This window comes from Budorcas taxicolor, chromosome 14, assembly GCF_023091745.1.
Source record: "Budorcas taxicolor isolate Tak-1 chromosome 14, Takin1.1, whole genome shotgun sequence".
NCBI lineage: Eukaryota > Metazoa > Chordata > Mammalia > Artiodactyla > Bovidae > Budorcas > Budorcas taxicolor.
Window position 1 is genome coordinate 1,491,865 of NC_068923.1, and position 19,298 is coordinate 1,511,162.

Below are 19,298 nucleotides of genomic sequence, written 5' to 3' on the forward strand. Positions count from 1 at the left end.
ACCTACGAATGACTGCAACTTAATATCAATATATTCAATTAAAGTAAGACAAATTCACTGGGTCCCAGTTCCGGATGGCAATGTAGGGAGATCCTGAGCTTCTCTCCACTCATGGATGCACTGAGTCTACAGCTGTACATGGAATGGTTTCCTTTTTAAAAGAACTGAAGTCTGGCTGAGTGATGACTCCACACAGAGCAATAGAGAAGAAAACCACATGGAGGCTGGGCCTCCTCTTGCCATAAGCCCTGCCTCTTGCCCAGTGACAGGAGCTCCGCCCTGAGGAGCCGAGGTTTCGAGCCCCAAATGGGGCACCTTGACTTTTAGGACCTGTGTCTGAGCCCCTTAAACATCTAACTTTGAGAACCAATGAGGCTTCTGTCCTGAAAGCAAACAACAAACAGCTCTTAAAGGGCTTGTGTGCTTGAGCTCAGCTGCCCCAGGGCCCAGCTTAAAGGCAGCTGATCACGCCCAGCTCAAAGTAAAGTAGGCTCAGCTGCTGTAGTAAAGAAGGCCCTGAGCTGGCGTCTGACTCCACTCTGCACACCCCCGGAGCCTGCTGGCTACTCTCATGGGTGGAGACAGGTGGGCGCCACCCCCATGCTGTCTCCTTGCTGTTTCGGGGGTCTGGTTCCCTCATGTCTGGTTCCCTGATGTCTGTGGTCACCACCAGGTGACACCGCTCAACTACCTTGCTGTGGAGGTCAAGAGGGCTTGCATTCCTGGTCCCATGAGACTCTGATGGTTGGTGTTTCCCCACAAGGAGTCCATACTCCTGTCTGGTCCCCTGCTATTTGCTGCTGCCTAGGGACACCCCTATGTTGCCTGATTCTGGTGGCCAGCAGGGTACTGTAGGACCAGAACCAGTGGAGAAAGGTTTTTTAAACAGCTGTCTTCACCAGAGCACAGCAGGAGGCAACAGACCCAGGAGGCTGGTCTTTCAGTGAAGAAGGCTGATTTGCTAATCCTCATGGCTGTGGTCCAAGGGGTAGGTGTCTAACTATTCACACATCTGGGGCTGACTGTAATCCTTTTCAGACACCTCGGAAGGTGGGTAATATCTTTACCCTCTCCCTCTGCTGGGCCCCAGGGTAGTGTCTCCTGGTGGGGAGCTGTATATGTGACTTGGGCCCGGGTTTTTAACCTGTGGTGCCCCAGTTTTTGTGGCTGGCTCTGTTGGCTGGTTGGCGGGGGGACTTGCATTCCTGGGCCCCATAGGACTCTCCTTCAGAGAAATGTTTCTCAAGAGGCTCCCACCCCCAGGGCACCCACCTCCCCAGACTAAATCTTTCTGGGAAGGAGGCCTCTCTGCCATCCTGGAACTTCAGGTTTGGCACATATATCTAGTGGTGACAGAGTAGATCTCAGGAACACAGGCTCTGGATGCTGCCTTGATGCCCTCCCTCTCTCTCGCTCCAGACTGCTGGTATTTATCAGAAAAGAACTTATATATTCCTCTGGAGCCCCAAGTTTTGCAACTGCCACCCAGGGTGACCTCTATATCTCCTGGCTTGGGTGGCCAGTGGGACTTACACTAATGGTCCTACAGGACTGCATATATTTTAAATACATACTTAAAAAAAAAAAAGTTGTTGCCTGCCTGAGGCTCTGTCTTCCAATCAGCCTGAATGAAGTGCTGAGATCCTTTTATTAGGGATACCATCAGGTCTTGGGGTAAGGTTAAGGGATTAAGGGTTAGTTGCTCAGTCGTGCCTGACTCTTTGCAACCCCATGGACTGCAGCCCACCGGGCTTCTCTGTCCATGGGCTTCTCCATTCAAGAATGCTGGAGTGGGCTGCCATTTCCTTCTCCAGGGGATCTTCCTGACCCAGGGATTGAACTTAGATTCTTTACCGACAGAGCTACAAGGGAAGCTATCACGTCTTGGCACACCCTCAACTACTATGAACCATTGAAAATGTAATAGGCTCTTGGAAAATCACAAAGATTTGAGAGAAAAGAAAGAGCTGAGGCAGGATTGAGTGACAAGGTTCATCTCCTACATGAGGCCACTCCTTCAAGGCTGGAAGAGGTTGCTGTTTCAACTACTATAGAAGCCAAGACAGAGTCAAGTACAATGAAGAAACAGGAATATTTTCCAAATTAAAGAATAATATAAAGAATACTTTAATGAAAGTGATGTCATTTACCTAAAAAAGAGTTCGAAGTAACAGTCATAAAGATTCTCACCAACCTGGGGAGAAGAATGAATCAGTTCAGTTCAGTTCAGTTGCTCAGTCGTGTCTGACTCTTTGTGACCCCATGAATCGCAGCACGCCAGGCCTCCCTGTCCATCACCAACTCCCAGAGTTCACTCAGACTCACATCCATCGAGTCAGTGATGCCATCCAGCCATCTCATCCTCTGTTGTCCCCTTCTCCTCCTGCCCCCAATCCCTCCCAGCATCCAAGTCTTTTCCAATGAGTAAACTCTTCGCATGAGGTGGCCAAAGTACTGGAGTTTCAGCTTTAGCATCATTCCTTCCAATGAATAGTCAGGACTGATCTCCTTTTGAATGGACTGGTTGGATCTCCTTGCAGTCCAAGGGACCCTCAAGAGTCTTCTCCAACACCACAGTTCAAAAGCATTAATTCTTTGGTGCTCAGCCTTCTTCACAGTCCAACTCTCACATCCATGCACGACTACTGGAAAAACCATAGCCTTGACTAGACGGACCTTAGTTGGCAAAGTAATGTCTCTGCTTTTGAATATACTATCTAGGTTGGTCATAACTTTTCTTCCAAGGAGAAAGCATCTTTTAATTTCATGGCTACATAACCATCTGCAGTGATTTTGGAGCCTAAAAAAATAGTCTGACACTGTTTCCACTGTTTCCCCATCTATTTCCCATGAAGTGATGGGACCGGATGCCATGATCTTCATTTTCTGAATGTTGAGCTTTAAGCCAACTTTTTCACTCTCCTCTTTTACTTTCATCAAGTGGCTTTTTAGCTCCTCTTCACTTTCTGCCATAAGGGTGTCATCTGCATATCGGAGGTTATTGATATTTCTCTCAGCAATCTTGATTCCAGAAGAATGGATGAACTTCAATAAAGAGATGGAAAACATAAGAAAGCACCAAATGGAAGCCACAGAGCTTAACAGTGCACTGATTGAACTGTAAACTACACCAGAAAGATTTAAGAGCAGACTAGATGAAGCCATGAAATTAGAAGACACTTGCTCTTTGGGAGAAAAGTTATGACCAACCTAGACAGCATATTAAAAAGCAGAGACATTACTTTGCCAACAAAGGTCCATCTAGTCAAAGCTATGGTTTTTACAGTAGTCACGTATGGATATGAGAGTTGGACTGTAAAGAAAGCTGAGCACCGAAGAATTGATGCTTTTGAACTGTGATGTTGGAGAAGACTCTTGAGAGTCCCTAGGACTGCAAGGAGATCCAACCAGTCCATTCTAAAGGAAATCAGTCCTGACTATTCATTGGAAGGACTGATGCTGAAGCTGAAACTCCAATACTTTGGCTACCTGATGCAAAGAACTGACTCATTTGAAAAGACCCTGATGCTGGGAAAGATTGAAGGCAGGAAGAGAAGGAGTTGACAGAGGATAAGATGGTTGGATGACATCACGGACTCAATGGACATGAGTTTGAGTAAACTCCGGGAGTTGGCAATAGACAGGGAGGCCTGGTGTGCTGCAGTCCATGGTGTCGCAAAGAGCTGGACACGAGTGAGCAACTGAACTGAGCTGAACTGAAATGAGATGAAGCAGAAGAAAGGATAAGTCAATAGAAGACAAGATAATGTAACTCATCTAATTGGGGCAGTACAAAGAATGAAAAAAAAAAAAGTGAATATGGCTTAAGAGACTACCGTGACAATGTCAAACAGATATTCATATCATGGGGCTCCCAGAAGAATAGATGGAGAAAGGAAAATAAATTGTATTTGAGGAAATAATGCTAAAATCCTCCTTAACTTGGGGGTAGGAAACAGACATTCAGATCCAGGAAACCTAGAGAGTTCCAAATAAGATGAACCCAAAGAGACCCATATACCAAGACACTTTAGAATCCAAAAATTAAAAAGTTAAAGATGAGAAAATATTAAAATCAACAAAAGAAAAACTACTTGTTATGTATGAGGGGACGCTCATGACTATCAGCAGGTTTTCAGCAGAAACTTTGCAGCCCCAAAGAGAGTGGCATAACATATTCAACACATATATATGGAATTTAGAAAGATGGTAATGGTAACCCTGTATGAGAGACAGCAAAAGAGACACAGATGTATAGAATAGTCTTTTGGACCCTGTGGGAGAGGGTGAGAGTGGGATGATTTGGGAGAATGGCATTGAAACATGTATAATATCATATGTGAAATGAATCACCAGTCCAGGTTCGATGTGTGATACAAGACGCTTGGGGCTGGTGCACTGGGATGACCCAGAGGGATGGTATGGGGAGGAAGGTGGGAGGCGAGTTCAGGATGGGGAACACGTGTACACCCATGGTGGATTCATGTTGATATATGGCAAAACCAATACAATATTATAAAGTAATTAGACTCTAATTAAAATAAATAAATTTATATTAAAAAATAAAATAAATAAAATAAAATTTTTTTTAAAGTGCTGAAAGAAAATAAAACCTTCCAACCAAGAATACTCTAACCAGCAAAGTTATCATCCAGAATTGGATGAGAAAGAGTTTTCTAGACAAGCAAAAGCTAAAGGAATTCATTACCACCAAATTAGCCTTACAAGAAATAATAAAGGGACTTCTTTTAGCTGAAAGGCAAGGGTGCTATTTAGTAATAAGAAAACACTGGCAAAGTAAATGTATAGTAATCAAACACTGGAGTAATCACTTGTAAAGCTAGTATGAATGTTCATAGACAAATTAATAAAAATAACTAGGATTACAGTAATTAGTTAAGGAATGCTGCTGCTGCTGCTGCTGCTAAGTTGCTTCAGTCGTGTCTGACTCTGTGAGACCCCATAGATGGCAGCCCACCAGGCTCCCCAGTCTCCAGGATTCTCCAGGCAAGAACACTGGAGTGGGTTGCCATTTCCTTCTTCAATGCATGAAAGGAAAAGTGAAAGGGAAGTTGCTCAGTCATGTCCGACTGTTAGTGACCCCATGGACTGCAGCCCACCAGGCTCCTCCGTCCATGGGGTTTTCCAGGCAAGAGTACTGGAGTGGATTGCCATTGCCTTCTCCAAGTTAAGAATACATGAGACAGAAAGGTGTGAATAAAATGTTGAACTGTAGAGTAATAAATTCATAAATGTAGTACAATCCTAGATAAAAATTTAATTAATGAGAACAATAAAGGATGCAATGTTAATGAAAGGTACTGGCTATGGTTAAGTTGGCATTCACACTATTTGCATCATGATCTCTAAATATTTTCTTCTCTCTCTCTCTCTTTTTTTTTTTCCCCGCCATACCACAAGGCATGTGAAAATCGTAGTTCCCTGACCAGGGATCAAATTCACAGCCTCTGCAGTGAAGCCCTGAATCTTAACCATTGGATCACCAGGGAAGTCCCATTTTCTTTTCTAATAGGGACAAATTAGCCAGATTTTCATCCCTTCCTCCCAACTTATCATCCATTTTATCTAGATGAAATGATTATATATTTTGAGACAATGGATTTATTTGAAATGCTTACTGTCTTAGTCCCATTGTCACCTATTTGGCTTAAAATTCTTTGTAGAAATCTCTAAGCTCTCCAGAGTCAAATGAGGCCACATGAAACAAACAAATCATAAAATAAGAGATCACTTGCTTCTTTGATTTGTAGTATACACAAAAGTTTTTCAAAGTGAGATATAAACAAGTTGTATTTCCTAAAAAAATTCAAACTTGTTATAGTTGACATATCTGAGGATCTCAGTGGAACTTAGTCCAGGGACATTTGCCACATATTAAAACTACAGAATTCTGAGTTATAAACATTTTAGCATTTCCACATGGCTAATAAAGAACCACAAAGGACTACTGAAACTGCTATAAAATTTCCTGCTGTGAGACCAAAGTTAGCTAGTTTGTAGAACTCAATTCCTTGTGTCAATGTTTTCTGAGGCTCAGGTTTTTTTTTTTTTTTTTTAAATTAATGAAATCTCTGAGTCCTGACTGTCTTAACATTTACCAAGTGGCTATGGTCTTGGAAACTGGTGGCAGCACATCATTTGACCCTAAATATTTTCAATTAAAACATTTCAATAAAATATTTTCCTTAAAATGCTATGCAGAAGAGATTTTGAACTTTCACAGTTAGAAATATACTCCACCCCCCCCCCCCCCAAAGAATTAAAAGCATGATTCTAAGGAACATTAGGGCTGTTGGCACCTCTTATATATTTCTCATTGTCTTTTAACATAGTTTGGGGCTTAGGAAACCATTTGGTACCATTGCTTACATAACTACCTACATGACCAGAAGTAATAATTTTAGTTAAAAATATCTGATTTCCAGAAACCAGAATACAATGTAAAAAGAGAAAGAAGAGAAAGAAAGAAGTGCCTCAGAAGACACTGTGGACAGATGCTTCTCATAAACAATGTGAGCAGATTGGTTTTTAATATACAGTGTAGCTTTTCATGAGCTGGTAATTTCTTGCAGCAGTAATATTAATTAATCTTTTTCTATGCAGTGCTGGGTCCCAAACCAATACAATTCTGTGGGCAGAGCAGTTTATCATCTTCCCCAGCAGTTAGAGAAATGAATGAAGGTGGATCCCTGAAGGCAAGAGAGAGCCCGCCGACACGCTCTGCTCTTACCAGTCCCCTTTCTGAAGGGGGCACTGTAGGACTGCGCCGGCTCAGCCACGTGGCTGAGACGCAGCTTCTTTTCGCTTTCTGCCATTTCTCTTGCCTTTCCATGTCTGTTTCTGCCAGGAGAGATGGAGTAATCTTTACCCCCCATCCACAGAATCACACATCTAAGCATGGAAGTGTCAAATCTTTTGCGGACTTCTGACTACAGTTCAGGGCTTCCCTAGTTCCAGTAGTCATGTATGGATGTGAGAGTTGGACTGTGAAGAAGGCTGAGCGCCGAAGAATTGATGCTTTGGAACTGTGGTGTTGGAGAAGACTCTTGAGAGTCCCTTGGACTGCAAGAAGATCCAAACAGTCCATTCTGAAGGAGATTAACCCTGGGATTTCTTTGGAAGGAATGATGCTAAAGCTGAAACTCCAGTACTTTGGACCCCTCATGCAAAGAGTTGACTCATTGGAAAAGAGTCTGATGGTGGGAGGGATTAGGGGCAGGAGGAGAAGGGGACGACAGAGGATGAGATGGCTGGATGGCATCACTGACTCGATGGATGTGAGTCTGAGTGAACTCTGGGATTTGGTGATGGACAGGCAGGGAGGCCTGGCGTGCTGCGATTCATGGGGTTGCAAAGAGTCAGACATGACTGAGCAACTGAACTGAACTGAACTAGTAGCTCAGATGGTAAAGCATCTGCCTGCAGTGCAGGAGACCTGGGTTTGATCCCTGGGTCAGGAAGATCCCTTGGAGAAGGAAATGGTAACCCACTACAGTATTCTTGCCTGGGGAATTCCATTGAAGAGGCGCCTGGTGGGCTGTAGTCCATGGAGTCACAAGAGTCGGACAAGACTGAGCAACTAACACACACACACACACACACACACAGTACATTTCATATGAAATACAAAGCCTCTGTCTCAGCTCACAAGTCTCTGTGCTATAGATGGCTGTTCCCTGCAGCAGTACCTTGTCTTAGTCTGCAAGGCTCCAGCTGAAACCTTTCCCCTGGGTTCCCTGAACTACTGAGCAAGCTCCTCCCTCCCACAAGCTATTCTCTACCCCAAATCCTCCTTCCTCCCTGCCTGGATGACACCACCTTCAAATTTCAATAAAGCTACCTGGCTTTTTCTTCCTGCTGTGGTTCCATTTATTTTCCTTTAAAGCTTATATCATGAGTTCTAATTGCATGTGTACATTTGGGTATTTGTTTTTTGTTTGTTTGTTTTATAATCCTAGTGTCATATAAACTCCATGAGGCCATGCACCGAGGCTGTTTTGGCTGGAACATGCCAGAAGAGCCACTGGCACACAGTAGGCACTCCATTAAAGAATGGTTGGATGCATAAGGAGATGGTTATTTGTAGATCTAGTCTCTTTTAAAAAAATTAATTAATTTATTTGACTGCTTTGGGTCTTCGTCACGGCATGTGGGATCTGGTTTCCTGGCCAGGGATTGAACCTGGGCCCCCTGCATTGGAAGCATGGAGTCTTAGGCACTGGGCTACCAGGGAATTCCCTTGTAGATCTATTCTGATGATGTTGGTCTCTTAGGAATATATTTGGCTGGCCAGGAAGATCGTTTGGTTGGGAGAATGGCATTGAAACATGTATACCATCATGTAAGAAATGAATCGCCAGTCTATGTTTGATGCAGGATACAGGATGCTTGGGGCTGGTGCATGGGGATGATCCAGAGAGATGATATGGGGTGGGAGGTGGGAGGGGGGTTCATGTTTGGGAACTCATGTACACCCGTGGTGGATTCATGTCAATGTATGGCAAAACCAATACAGTATTGTAAAGTAAAATAAAGTAAAAATAAAAATAAAAAAAGAATAAAAGACACATTTCATTTTCACCAAGAATTATTTTGAGACAACATATTCACCATTTTGTTCCAATACCTTCTGCCATTTTTCAGGTGACTTCATAATTCCATTTTCCCTCAAATTTTTTAATCTTTTTTGAGCAAAGAGCTAGTCCAGGTATCCTTTATAGTCTTCCAGGGAATACATTTTTTTTTTCCATTAAGAGAATTTTGTGAAGATCAAAATAAATGGAAATCCATAGGTATAATGTTTGGAGAGTACAGTGGATGAATCCAAACTTCCCAGCTAAGCTGTAACAGTTTTTTTGCCTGGTCATCAAAGAAACATGTGGTCTTGAGTTATCCTGATGGAAGATTATATATTTTCTGTTGACTAATTGTGTACACTTTTCATTGAGTCTGCTTTCAGTTGGTCTAACTGGGAGCAGTACCTGTTGGAATTAATTCTTTGGCTTTCCAGAAGGAGCTCATAATAGAGTACTCCCTTCCAATTCCACCATATACACAAAATTGCTTTCTTTGGATGAAGACCAGGCTTCGATGTGGTTGGTGATGGTTCACTTCGCTTGTCTCATGATCTCTTCTGTTCCCCATTACTGTACAGTATCCACTTTTCATTGTTCATCACAATTTGCTTTAAAAATAGAATGTTTTCACTGTGTTTAAGTGAGAAATTGCATGCGGAAATACGGGCAAGGAGGTTTTTTCACTTAACTTATGTGGAACCCAAACATCAAAGTAATTAACATAACCAAATTGGTGCAAATGATTTTTAGCACTTGATTTGGATATTCTGAGTATGTTGGCTACCTCCCTTGTGGTATAACGTTGTTTCTTCTCAATATCTTGATTTGATCTCTATCAACTTCAACTGGCCTATCAGACTGGAGTATCATCCAGAGAGAAATTTCCAGCATGAAGCTTCCAAAACCACCTGTGACACATTCAGTCAGTCACAGCACCTTCTCCATGCACCCCACAAATCTTTTTTGTGTTTCAGTTGCATTTTTACCTTTCTTGAAATAATAAAGCATAATGTGACAAAAATGTTGCTTTTTTCTTCCACCTTCAGTTCTCAAATGGCTACACAATAATTCACCAATTTTGATAAGATTTTTTTTTTTTAATGCACACTGAAATGACAGCTGTCACAATACAATCTAGTGGCTCAGATGGTAAAGAATCGGCCTGCAATGCAAGAGACCTAGGTTCAATCCCTGGGTTTGGAAGTTCACCTGGAGAAAGGAATAGCCACCCACTCTAGTATTCATGCATGGAGAATTCCATGGACAGAGAAGCCTGGTGGGCTATAGTCCATGGGGTCGCAAAGAGTTAGACATGACTGAGTGATTCACACACACACACACACACAGACACACACACACACACACACACACACACAGAGGCTACTAGAATCATAGAAAGAGATGAAGGAAATCCAGCCCCCGCCCCCGTCCGCCAATGTACTACAAGGACCGTATACCCCTTAGCCTGTCATTCATTTTTATACATGATCATCCACTCTTCATCAAACCCAGCAGAAGAGCACACAGATCTGTTTTTCTGTTTTTTTTTTTTTTTTTTTTGAGTCTTCATTTCCGTAAGAAGGGTCTCAGGTCCTGTGAAATTTATATTAAAGCAATTTATGTGCTTTTTTTTTTTTCCCCTGTTAATCTTTGTTAGTTTATTTTTAAGACCTAGTCAGGGACTCTAGGAAGGTTGGTGAAAACTTTTCCCTCCCCTCCAGGACTCCCCGCCGCCCCTGCCCGCCCCCCCCCCCCCCCCCCCCCGGTAGTCACTTTATCTCATTTTGAAGAGCTTACTAAGCAGTTTTGACCTTTATATAATTACTGACTCCATAGTAACACGACATTAATTTCAGCTCAGAAACAATTGCTAATTACGCTTTACGGTTTCAAAAAACCTGTCATGAATTCATATCTCAGGTACAGTGCAAGTTGTTTAAAAAGAAAAGAAAAGAAAATGCTAGTAAGTCTCAGATAAGCAAGTTATAATTAGAAGATGAACTACAAGAAAAAGACAAAGACGGACTTCAGTATAAATAGTACAAACAGTATAAATATTTCCCAAATGAGTGTTTTTGATATTACCTATGAAGTATTAAAAACTGTTCAAATTTAGTAACCTGTGATTGAATTCTATTAGTACATTTTTCCAAACTCATCCTGACCTGAAAAGGAGACCTCTGTGTTCAAAATCAAACCCACAGACAAAAACTGTGTTTCTAGGTCTCTCTTATTTGAAGATCATGGAAGGCAGTAGAGTAGCGTATACTGGGCAACAAAAGCACGAGTAGGGAGTGTGCTCTAGTCTGCTAAGTAACCCCTAGAAATGATGGCCTTCACTGTATGCTTAGAGTCCTTAGGAGGCTTATACATACAATAAGACCACCAGTATGAAGTCAGTCATGATACAGAACTGGGGCTGGGTCCTCTGATACTGTCTGAGTGAACTATTAAACCATTGCCATTGTCTAGTAAGCTGTCAATGGATGGATTTTTCTGGCATTTTTTCCCTGCAAACTGCCCCCAACCCCAGACCCTTTCGGAGGGACATACTTTGAAAGTATCAACAGTTTCCAGCTGAAGGATCCATGTGTCTTAAAATTTTCTTTACATCCTTAACTGACAAAGTTACTACCCATATTATGGTCACAAAACCAATTTAGGTTCAGTGATTCAGTGAGTTTTGAATTCGTGATTCCCAGTTTTGATTTGCTCCACTTGGAAACTGACTGTCAGGATGTTCAATTCAAGGTTCCCTAGGATGAAAGATTAGCTAACAGATTTTGAGTATTTAGTAATAAGTACTTACTAAGATTCCCTGGTGGCTCAGATGGTAAAGTGTCTGCCTGCAATGCAGGAGACCCAGGTTCGATCCCTGGGTTGGGAAGATCCCCTGGAGAAGGCAAAGGCAATGCACTCCAATACCCTTGCCTGGAAAATCCCATGCACAGGGGAGCCTGGTAGGCTACAGTTCATGGGGTCGCAACGGACATGACTGAGCAACGTCACTCACCTCACTGCACTTACTAAGCATTATATTTATTAAGAATTTACTGTGGTTTATTTAGCTCATGCAGTTCTTGGTACAGCCTAGAGTAAGAGAGTCTCTTATGTTTCTGTCTCTGCAGATGCACAAATGGAAGCACACAGAGATTCTCACGTTCCAGCAAGATCCTAAGTTCAGTAAGAAGCAGAGCTGAGACTTCAACCACAGTTCCCGGCCCCACTGTCCTGCTCTTTGCCAGTCACTGACCACCTGGGGCTCCAGAAATGCCCCAGACTTCTGTTTCTTGCTGGTCTCCCACTTGTCCCCAGACATAATGTGCCATCCACCCCAACCCCATGGACTTTCTAAACGTGCCATGCATGCATCTTTGTTCTCACATTTGACCACTGGTTAAAGGAAATGGTTGATCCAAATATTCACGTGTAGCAAAACCACTATGCTTTAAAAAAAGAAAACATACTAAACATAAATATAAAAAGTATTGGCTAAGATTTAGTAAGAAAAATATTTCTAAAAGACAGACTGGAATCGGGTGAAGAATTGGGACCATTAACAGTGTTCTGAGCAAAAATGTAGAAGGTAGAAAAAGCAAAGGACATCGGGCTTTTTCTTCACTGAAATGAGCTTCAGGGAATTGTTAAAGGTTATGATTTCTGGATTCTGAAGTAACATCCGAGGTGCAGGGAAGTCTTTAAGAAGTAGCTGTCTCTGCCCCATTAGCAGCAGAACGAATTGGGAAGTGTAAATGACCCACACAGGTCACAGCTGGTCTGACGGGTGGAGTCCCACTCCTGTCACACTTGAGGGGTCAGATTTCCATTAAAAAAAAAAAAATATATATATATATATATATTTATTTATTTTTAGTTGAAGGATAATTGCTTTACAATACTGCAGTGGTTTCAGCCATATATTCATGCGAAACAGCCATATATTCGCTCCCTCTTGAGACTCCCTCCCACCTTCCACCCCCTCCCCGCTATCTGTGTTATCCAGAGCCCGGGTTTGAGTTCCCTGAGTCATACAGCACATTCTCACTGGCTATCTGTTTTACACATGGTGGTGTATACGTGGTAGTCCATGCTGCTCTGTCAATTCGTCCCCCCCTCACCTCCCCCCGTGCGCACAAGTCTGTTCTCTGTGTCTGGGTCTCCATTGCTGCCCTGCAAATAGGTTCATCAGTACCATCTTTCTAGATTCCAAGCATGCTTCAGTCGTATCTGACTGTTTGCACCCCCATGGACTGTAGCCTTTCCAGGCTCCTCTGTCCATGGGATTCTCCAGGCAAGAATATTGGAGCAGGTTGCTGTGCCCTCCTGCAGGGGATCTTTCTGAACCAGGGATCGAACTCTCATCTCTTATATCTACCCGCATTGGCAGGAGGGTTGCTTGGCACTAGGGCCACCTGGGGAGCCCCTATATTCCATATATCTGTGTTACTATGTGATATTTGTTCTCTCTTTCTGACTTACTTCACTCTCTATGATAGGCTCTAGGTTCATCCATCTCATTAGCACTGACTCAAATTGTTCCTTTTTATGGCTGAGTAATACTCCCTCGTGTATATGTACCACAGCTTCCTTATCCATTCATCTGTTGATGGACATCTAGGTTACTTCCATGTCCAGCTATTGAGAATTGTGCTGCAATGAACACTGGGATACATGTGTCTTTTTCAATTATGGTTTTCTCAAGGTATATGCCCAGTAGTGGGTCTGTTGGGTCATGTGGTAGTTTTACTTTTAGTTTTTAAAGGAATCTCTACACTGTCTTCCAGAGTGGCTGTATCAATTTACATTCCTACTGACAGTGCAAGAGGGTTCCCATTTCTCCACATCCTCTTCAGCATTTATTGTTTGTAGATTTTTGGATGATGGCCATTCTGACTGGTGTGAGGTCATCGGTCTGACCACCTCCTATAGTAATGGAAATAAAAATCAAAAATAAACAAGTGGGGCCTAATTAAACTTAAAAGCTTTTGCACAGCAAATGAAACTATAAACAAGGTGAAAAAACAACCCTCAGAATGGGAGAAAACAATAGCAAATGAAACAACTGTCAAAGGATTAATTTCTAAAATATACAAGTGGCTCATTCAACTCAATACCAGAAAAACAAACAGCCCAATCAAAAAGTGGGCAAAAGACCCACACAGACATTTCTCCAAGGACACACAGATGGTTAACAAACATGTGAAAAGATGCTCATCATTGTTTATTGCTGCTGCTGCTGCTAAGTCGCTTCAGTTGTGTCTGATTCTGTGCGACCCCATAGACGGCAGCCCACCAGGCTCCCCCGTCGCTGGGACTCTCCAGGAAAGAACACTAGAGTGGGTTGCCATTTCCTTCTCCACTGAATGAAAGTGAAAAGTGAAAGTGAAGTCTCTCAGTCGTGTCCGACTCCTAGCCACCCCATGGACTGCAGCCTACTAGGCTCCTCCGTCCATGGGATTTTCCAGGCAAGAGTACTGGAGTGGGGTGCCATTGCCTTCTCCGTGTTCATTCCTGCTGCTGCTACTGCAAGGTCGCTTCAGTCGTGTCTGACTCTGTGCAACCCCAGAGATGGCAGCTCACCAGGCTCCCCCGTCCCTGGGATTCTCCAGGTAAGAACACTGGAGTGGGTTGCCATTTCCTTCTCCAAGTGCAAATCAAAATTACAAGGAGATAGCACCTCACACGTTCCTTTGAATAATTAGTGGATGAGGGAGACCCTGGTGCTGACACAGGCACACAGGAGGGTGAGGAGGTGGATGTCGAGGGCCTCAGGGAGCAGTTAGGATAGGATTCTGGGGACCTGTGCCTCCCCCTGGCCACACACTGACAGCTGGAAATGACCAGTGAACTCACATGGAGCATGTCCGTGCTGGACAACAAAGCTTAGGCACAGACCACACAATGGGTCTGCCACTACCAGTAGGCCTCTTTGATACCAGCTAGTCCTTTCTCTGAAAAACCAACCCACCTAGGACAGTTTGCCAAAATCTGGGCATCTAACTGTCTGAAGTAATTCATAAGCTTTCACATTCTGACTTTTATTTATTCATTTTTTCCCAGAGAAGAAGCTCAACAGAGTAACTAAAAGATGGAGCCAGACACCTGGGAGGGATTCTTGATTCTGTCATTTCTTAGCTGCTCAGTTTGGGGGACTTCTCTGGTTCCTTGTCCCCTCACCTGTAAAATGGGTGAAATAATGATGTCTACCTCACAGGCTTGCCACGAAAATTAAATGAGTAAATGACTCAAAAGCATTTGGAAAAGCACCTGACATAATGAGTTATTAGCACAACTACTCAACATATGCTCGTTGTTATTATGATGACAATTTATGTCAGTATTGTTGGAAACTAGGCACAGCAGTGGGTAGAAATAGCTACGTTGTGGGGTTCCTGTCTCACCAATAACCTTGGCCCTTACAGCCTGCAGAAGGGGCAGGTCCCAGAGACCATATAAATATTCTGTGCCTGCCTCTTTTCCCTTGGTTGCAGAATCACTAGCCCAGAGGCAAACACCTGATCCAGGGCCAACTAGTCCTTCGGTTGACCATGGATACTCAAGTCATTTGGGGAAATGTTTTATAGAATCAGGGCCAACATCAGGCCAATGTCATGTGATTTTCAGTACTGTGTGTTAACTTGAACTTGTTGACACGGGTTTTATTTTTCCTGTAACCTATTTTACAAAGTCACAAATAATATACCCGCCTGCGTGTGTGCGTGTGTGCTAAGTCGTGTCTGACTCTTTATCATGTATGACTCTTTGTGACCCCACGGACTATAGTCTGCCAAGCTCCTCTGTCCATGGACGTCTCCAGGCAGTAATGCTGGAGTGGGTTACCATGCCCTTCTCCAGGGGATCTTCCTGACCCAGGGATTGAACCTAACTAAGTCTCCTGTATTGGCAAGCGGGTTCTTTGCTGCTAGCACCACCTGGGAAGCCCAAGTAATACACCTAGGGACCCAATGAATAGATAGGACCCCCGAATTTTCCCTGGAGGCTATTTGTCCCAGGTATCCTCATGTACCTATCCGCCCCCCCCCCCCCCCCCCCCCCCCGCACTGTCTTCATTGGTTTGGTTGGGTGCTCTAGGGGAAGGAGCTGTAAGCACCCAGTTTCTCTGGCAGCTCTGATTGGGAACTTGGCAGTTGGCATTTTTCTCCATTGCTCTGACTCCCTCCCCCTCCCCCTGTTCTCAAAGATTTGGAAGGAACAGAACTCACCTCTCCCCATAAAAGAACTCTCTCTCATGACTCTGAAACATATTCACTAAAATGGTTAATTTCTTGTTCAGAGATTTTTTTTTTTTTATTCCAGAGACCATTAAAATAATAACCACCTCAACGAGGTTCTGCCAGTTAAAGACCATCCAAAGCATCTTTCAAGGATACACAGCTTTACAAAATACCTACAGATGCTGGTGGAAAACAGTAGTACCATCCTTAACTATATTTGGCTTGGGTTTAAACAGAGTCAAGCAGGACTGAGGGATTTTAGGCTGCTACTGTGCTCTAGGAATCCTTAAGAAGCAGAGAACCCAATGTGGAAAGCTGAACCTAGATCCATGGTTCTCAGTCAAAGACAATTTTGTCTGTCTACCTCCCCCACCCTCCCTGGGACATCTGACAGTGTCTGGGGACAGTTTTGATTGTCACAACTTGGGGAGTGGAGGGGTTACTACCGCATTGGTGGACAAAGTCTGCTCAACATCCTACAAAGCACAGGGCAGGCACCTACAACAAACAATGGCTGCCCCAAATGTCAGTAGTGCTGAGAAGGAGAAATCCTGGTCTAGATTAGAGTAACTTGACCTGTCAATATCAGCAGTGACTGAGGAGGTTGTTCTGGGCTTCCCTGGTGGCTCAGATGGTAAAGAATCCACCTGCAATGTGGAAGACCTGGGTTTGATCCATGGGTCAGGAAGATCCCCTGGAGAAGGAAATGGCAACCCGCTCCAGTACTCTTGCTTGGAAAATCCTATGGATGGAGCATCCTGGTAGGCTACAGTCCATGGGGTCGCAAAGAGTCAGACACGACTGGGCGACTTCACTTGGGGCAGTAGGGTGGGAGGTAGGGGTGGGAGGTAGAGTTGGGAGCAGGCTCCCTTCCACAGCTTTCTTTCCTAGGGCACAACACCTTGTGAAAAGCTCTAAAATCTTCTAGAAGCTGTGCCATAATAAATTCCCTGAATGTCTCCAGTGTCTCCAGTGCAAGGGGATGCTTTTTTTTTTTTTTTCCCCAAATCTCTCAGTCCTATTATAGTTATTCTTTCAAAACTGAGCCCCCTCAGGACACTCTCCTGTCACCTCCTCTGGACCATGTCTCCCTGAAACCCTGGCATGTCATGGAGTGGTGGTCCTCTGAGATGCCTGGGAAAGGCATCTTCACCAGGGCCAATATAACCACTGCTCATCCCTCCCTCTGCATAGAGGCAGTTGGCTTTCTCTGGCTAACCACTGGGGCCAGTCAGCTGTATACAGAAAAGTGATGTTCCCAAGGATCAGGCGGCTCTTGAGAGATATTAAGCATTTGACATTTCCCCCATTTTCTTCCAGCTTAAATGAAATAAAGCAGGACCATACTTACAATCTGCTCCTTAATATGTGTTATGGTCAATTTTTTTTTTGCAAACTGATTCAATCAAATCTTGCAGAAAACTGTAGTCGTGTAGGAAAACTCTTCTGATTTACGGAAGGGTGAGCTACTAGAAATACCAGATGGTATGGCACTGAGGTAAAGAACCCGCCTGCTGATGCAGGAGATCGAAGAGACTTGGGTTTAATCCCTGGGCCAGGAAGACTGCCTGGAGGAGGAAATGACAATGTGCGCAAATATTTCTGCTTGGAGAATCCTGTGGACAGAGGAGCCTGGTGGGCTACAGTCCATGGGGTCTCAAAGAGTCAGATATGACAGAAGCTACTTAGCACATGCACACGAGGTACCAAAGGGAAGCATCCATGTACATCACGGTGGAAATGACCACAGGAAAACGTTTTCCCTTTCAGACTGGGGAAGGCTGACAGCTAAGACCAAAGGTGGGAGAACTCAAGCGGGATGCAGGCTTGTTCGTATCCCTGGGTTCTTGGGAGGTAGTGGGTCCACAGAGCTCTCCCAAGGAGGGCGAATGGTCCCTATACCACGGCCCTTGTGTATCTCCTACTTCCCTGTATCATCACGCAGGCCCTGTTGTGTGGTCGGTCCCTTCTGCCTCACTGACACCTCCCCTGAAAGTTCTAAGAGAGCATGTGCTAGCTAGCATCAGTTTCACCTTAAATATTTCCAGGCAAGCATGATATCTGGAAGTTACTGGGTTATGGCTGCATAATGCTCAGGGAAAAGCTTGAATTGTGTTTTCTTTGTATTAGGAATTAATACCCATTACTAATCCTGGGTAAACAATAAAGTGGCTGGAAAGAAAACATAAAATGATAAATCGCTGCCATAGAAACTGCCGACGATTGCGTTGTCACTGTTTTTTTGGAGTTCTGTGAAAGAGCTCAGTTTTAATTATCTAACATTAAAAAACAAATGAGTTTTCTTTTAAAAAACTGACTCCATAGCTAAGTCTCAGTTCCCCAAGATTAGCTATCAGGGATAAAACCAAAGCCACTGAGTAACCAAAGTCTAGCGCGTGTGTGTGTGTGTTAGTCACTCGGTCGTGTCTGACTCTTTGCAACCCCATGGACTGTGGCCCGCCAGGCTCCTCTGTCCCTGGGATTCTCCAGGCAAAATACTGGCATGGATTGCCAATCCCTTCTCCAGGGATCTTCCCAACCCAGGGGTGGAACCCTGGTCTCCTGCATTGCAGGCAGGTTCTTTACCGTTTGGGCTAGTCTGGGGAGGAGGTCAATTAACGAATTTGTGTGTGGGCTCTGTTTGCACTTGAATTTCTGTGCAAATCCTGCCTTACCTGAGGACCTTGATCCTGCCTGTGATCTTTAGAAGTGTCTGCATGTCACAGACCTTACATTTCAAGTCAGATTCCCTTCTATGTGCTAATATTCCAGCAGGATCTTTTTATATAATTATACATGCTTAGATGGGAAAGCAGAAGTACAATGAATGAATTTGTCACTTTTCTAATGATTAAAAGTTTTTTGACGGCAATTAAAATTTAGTCTGTGTTTCTGTGGCTACACGTGTGTACAGTTGAAGTACATCATCACACAGAATAAAGGTCTGCTTTTCATCTTCTTTACCCTTTAATCTTCAAGCTCTTAGCAGAGACACATACATTTCTTATTTTAAAGAAATAATGTTTCATAAAATATGAACACTTAAGATTGTATCTGCTATTTTCAGGGAGATTCAAGGAATAGTTATTTTAGGGGAATTCAGGAAAATTGCTCAATATATATGGAAGCCACTTGATCAATTTTTCTGATTTTTTGTGGTCTTTTTTTTAGACACGCAAAAAAAAAAATGTGGATTTTCTTATTTGGGAGCAAAGAACCAATGGTTATTTAATCTTTTTAATATAAATTTATTTATTTTAATTCGAGGCTAATTACTTTACAATATTGTATTGGTTGCTTGGGGCTGGTGCACTGAGACGACCCAGAGGGATGGTACGGGGAGGGAGGAGGGAGGAGGGTTCAGGATGGGGAACACGTGTATACCTGTGGCAGAATCTTTTTAAATTAAGAGGTAAAGCATCTTTGAAGCCAGACTGTATCATCATCAGCCAAACTCTACACCCCT

At 43.5% G+C, this 19,298-nt stretch overlaps 1 protein-coding gene and 1 non-coding gene across 3 annotated transcripts in view; one reads left to right on the forward strand and one right to left on the reverse strand.

The window, feature by feature from the left end:
* The window catches only part of KCNQ5 (potassium voltage-gated channel subfamily Q member 5), a 629,123-nt gene that overhangs the window by 287,452 nt on the left and 322,373 nt on the right, over positions 1–19,298 (reverse strand). The window lies entirely within an intron of this gene.
* On the forward strand, positions 11,413–11,484 carry TRNAC-GCA (transfer RNA cysteine (anticodon GCA)). Its single transcript has one exon. It is a non-coding gene; the product is annotated as a tRNA-Cys (tRNA).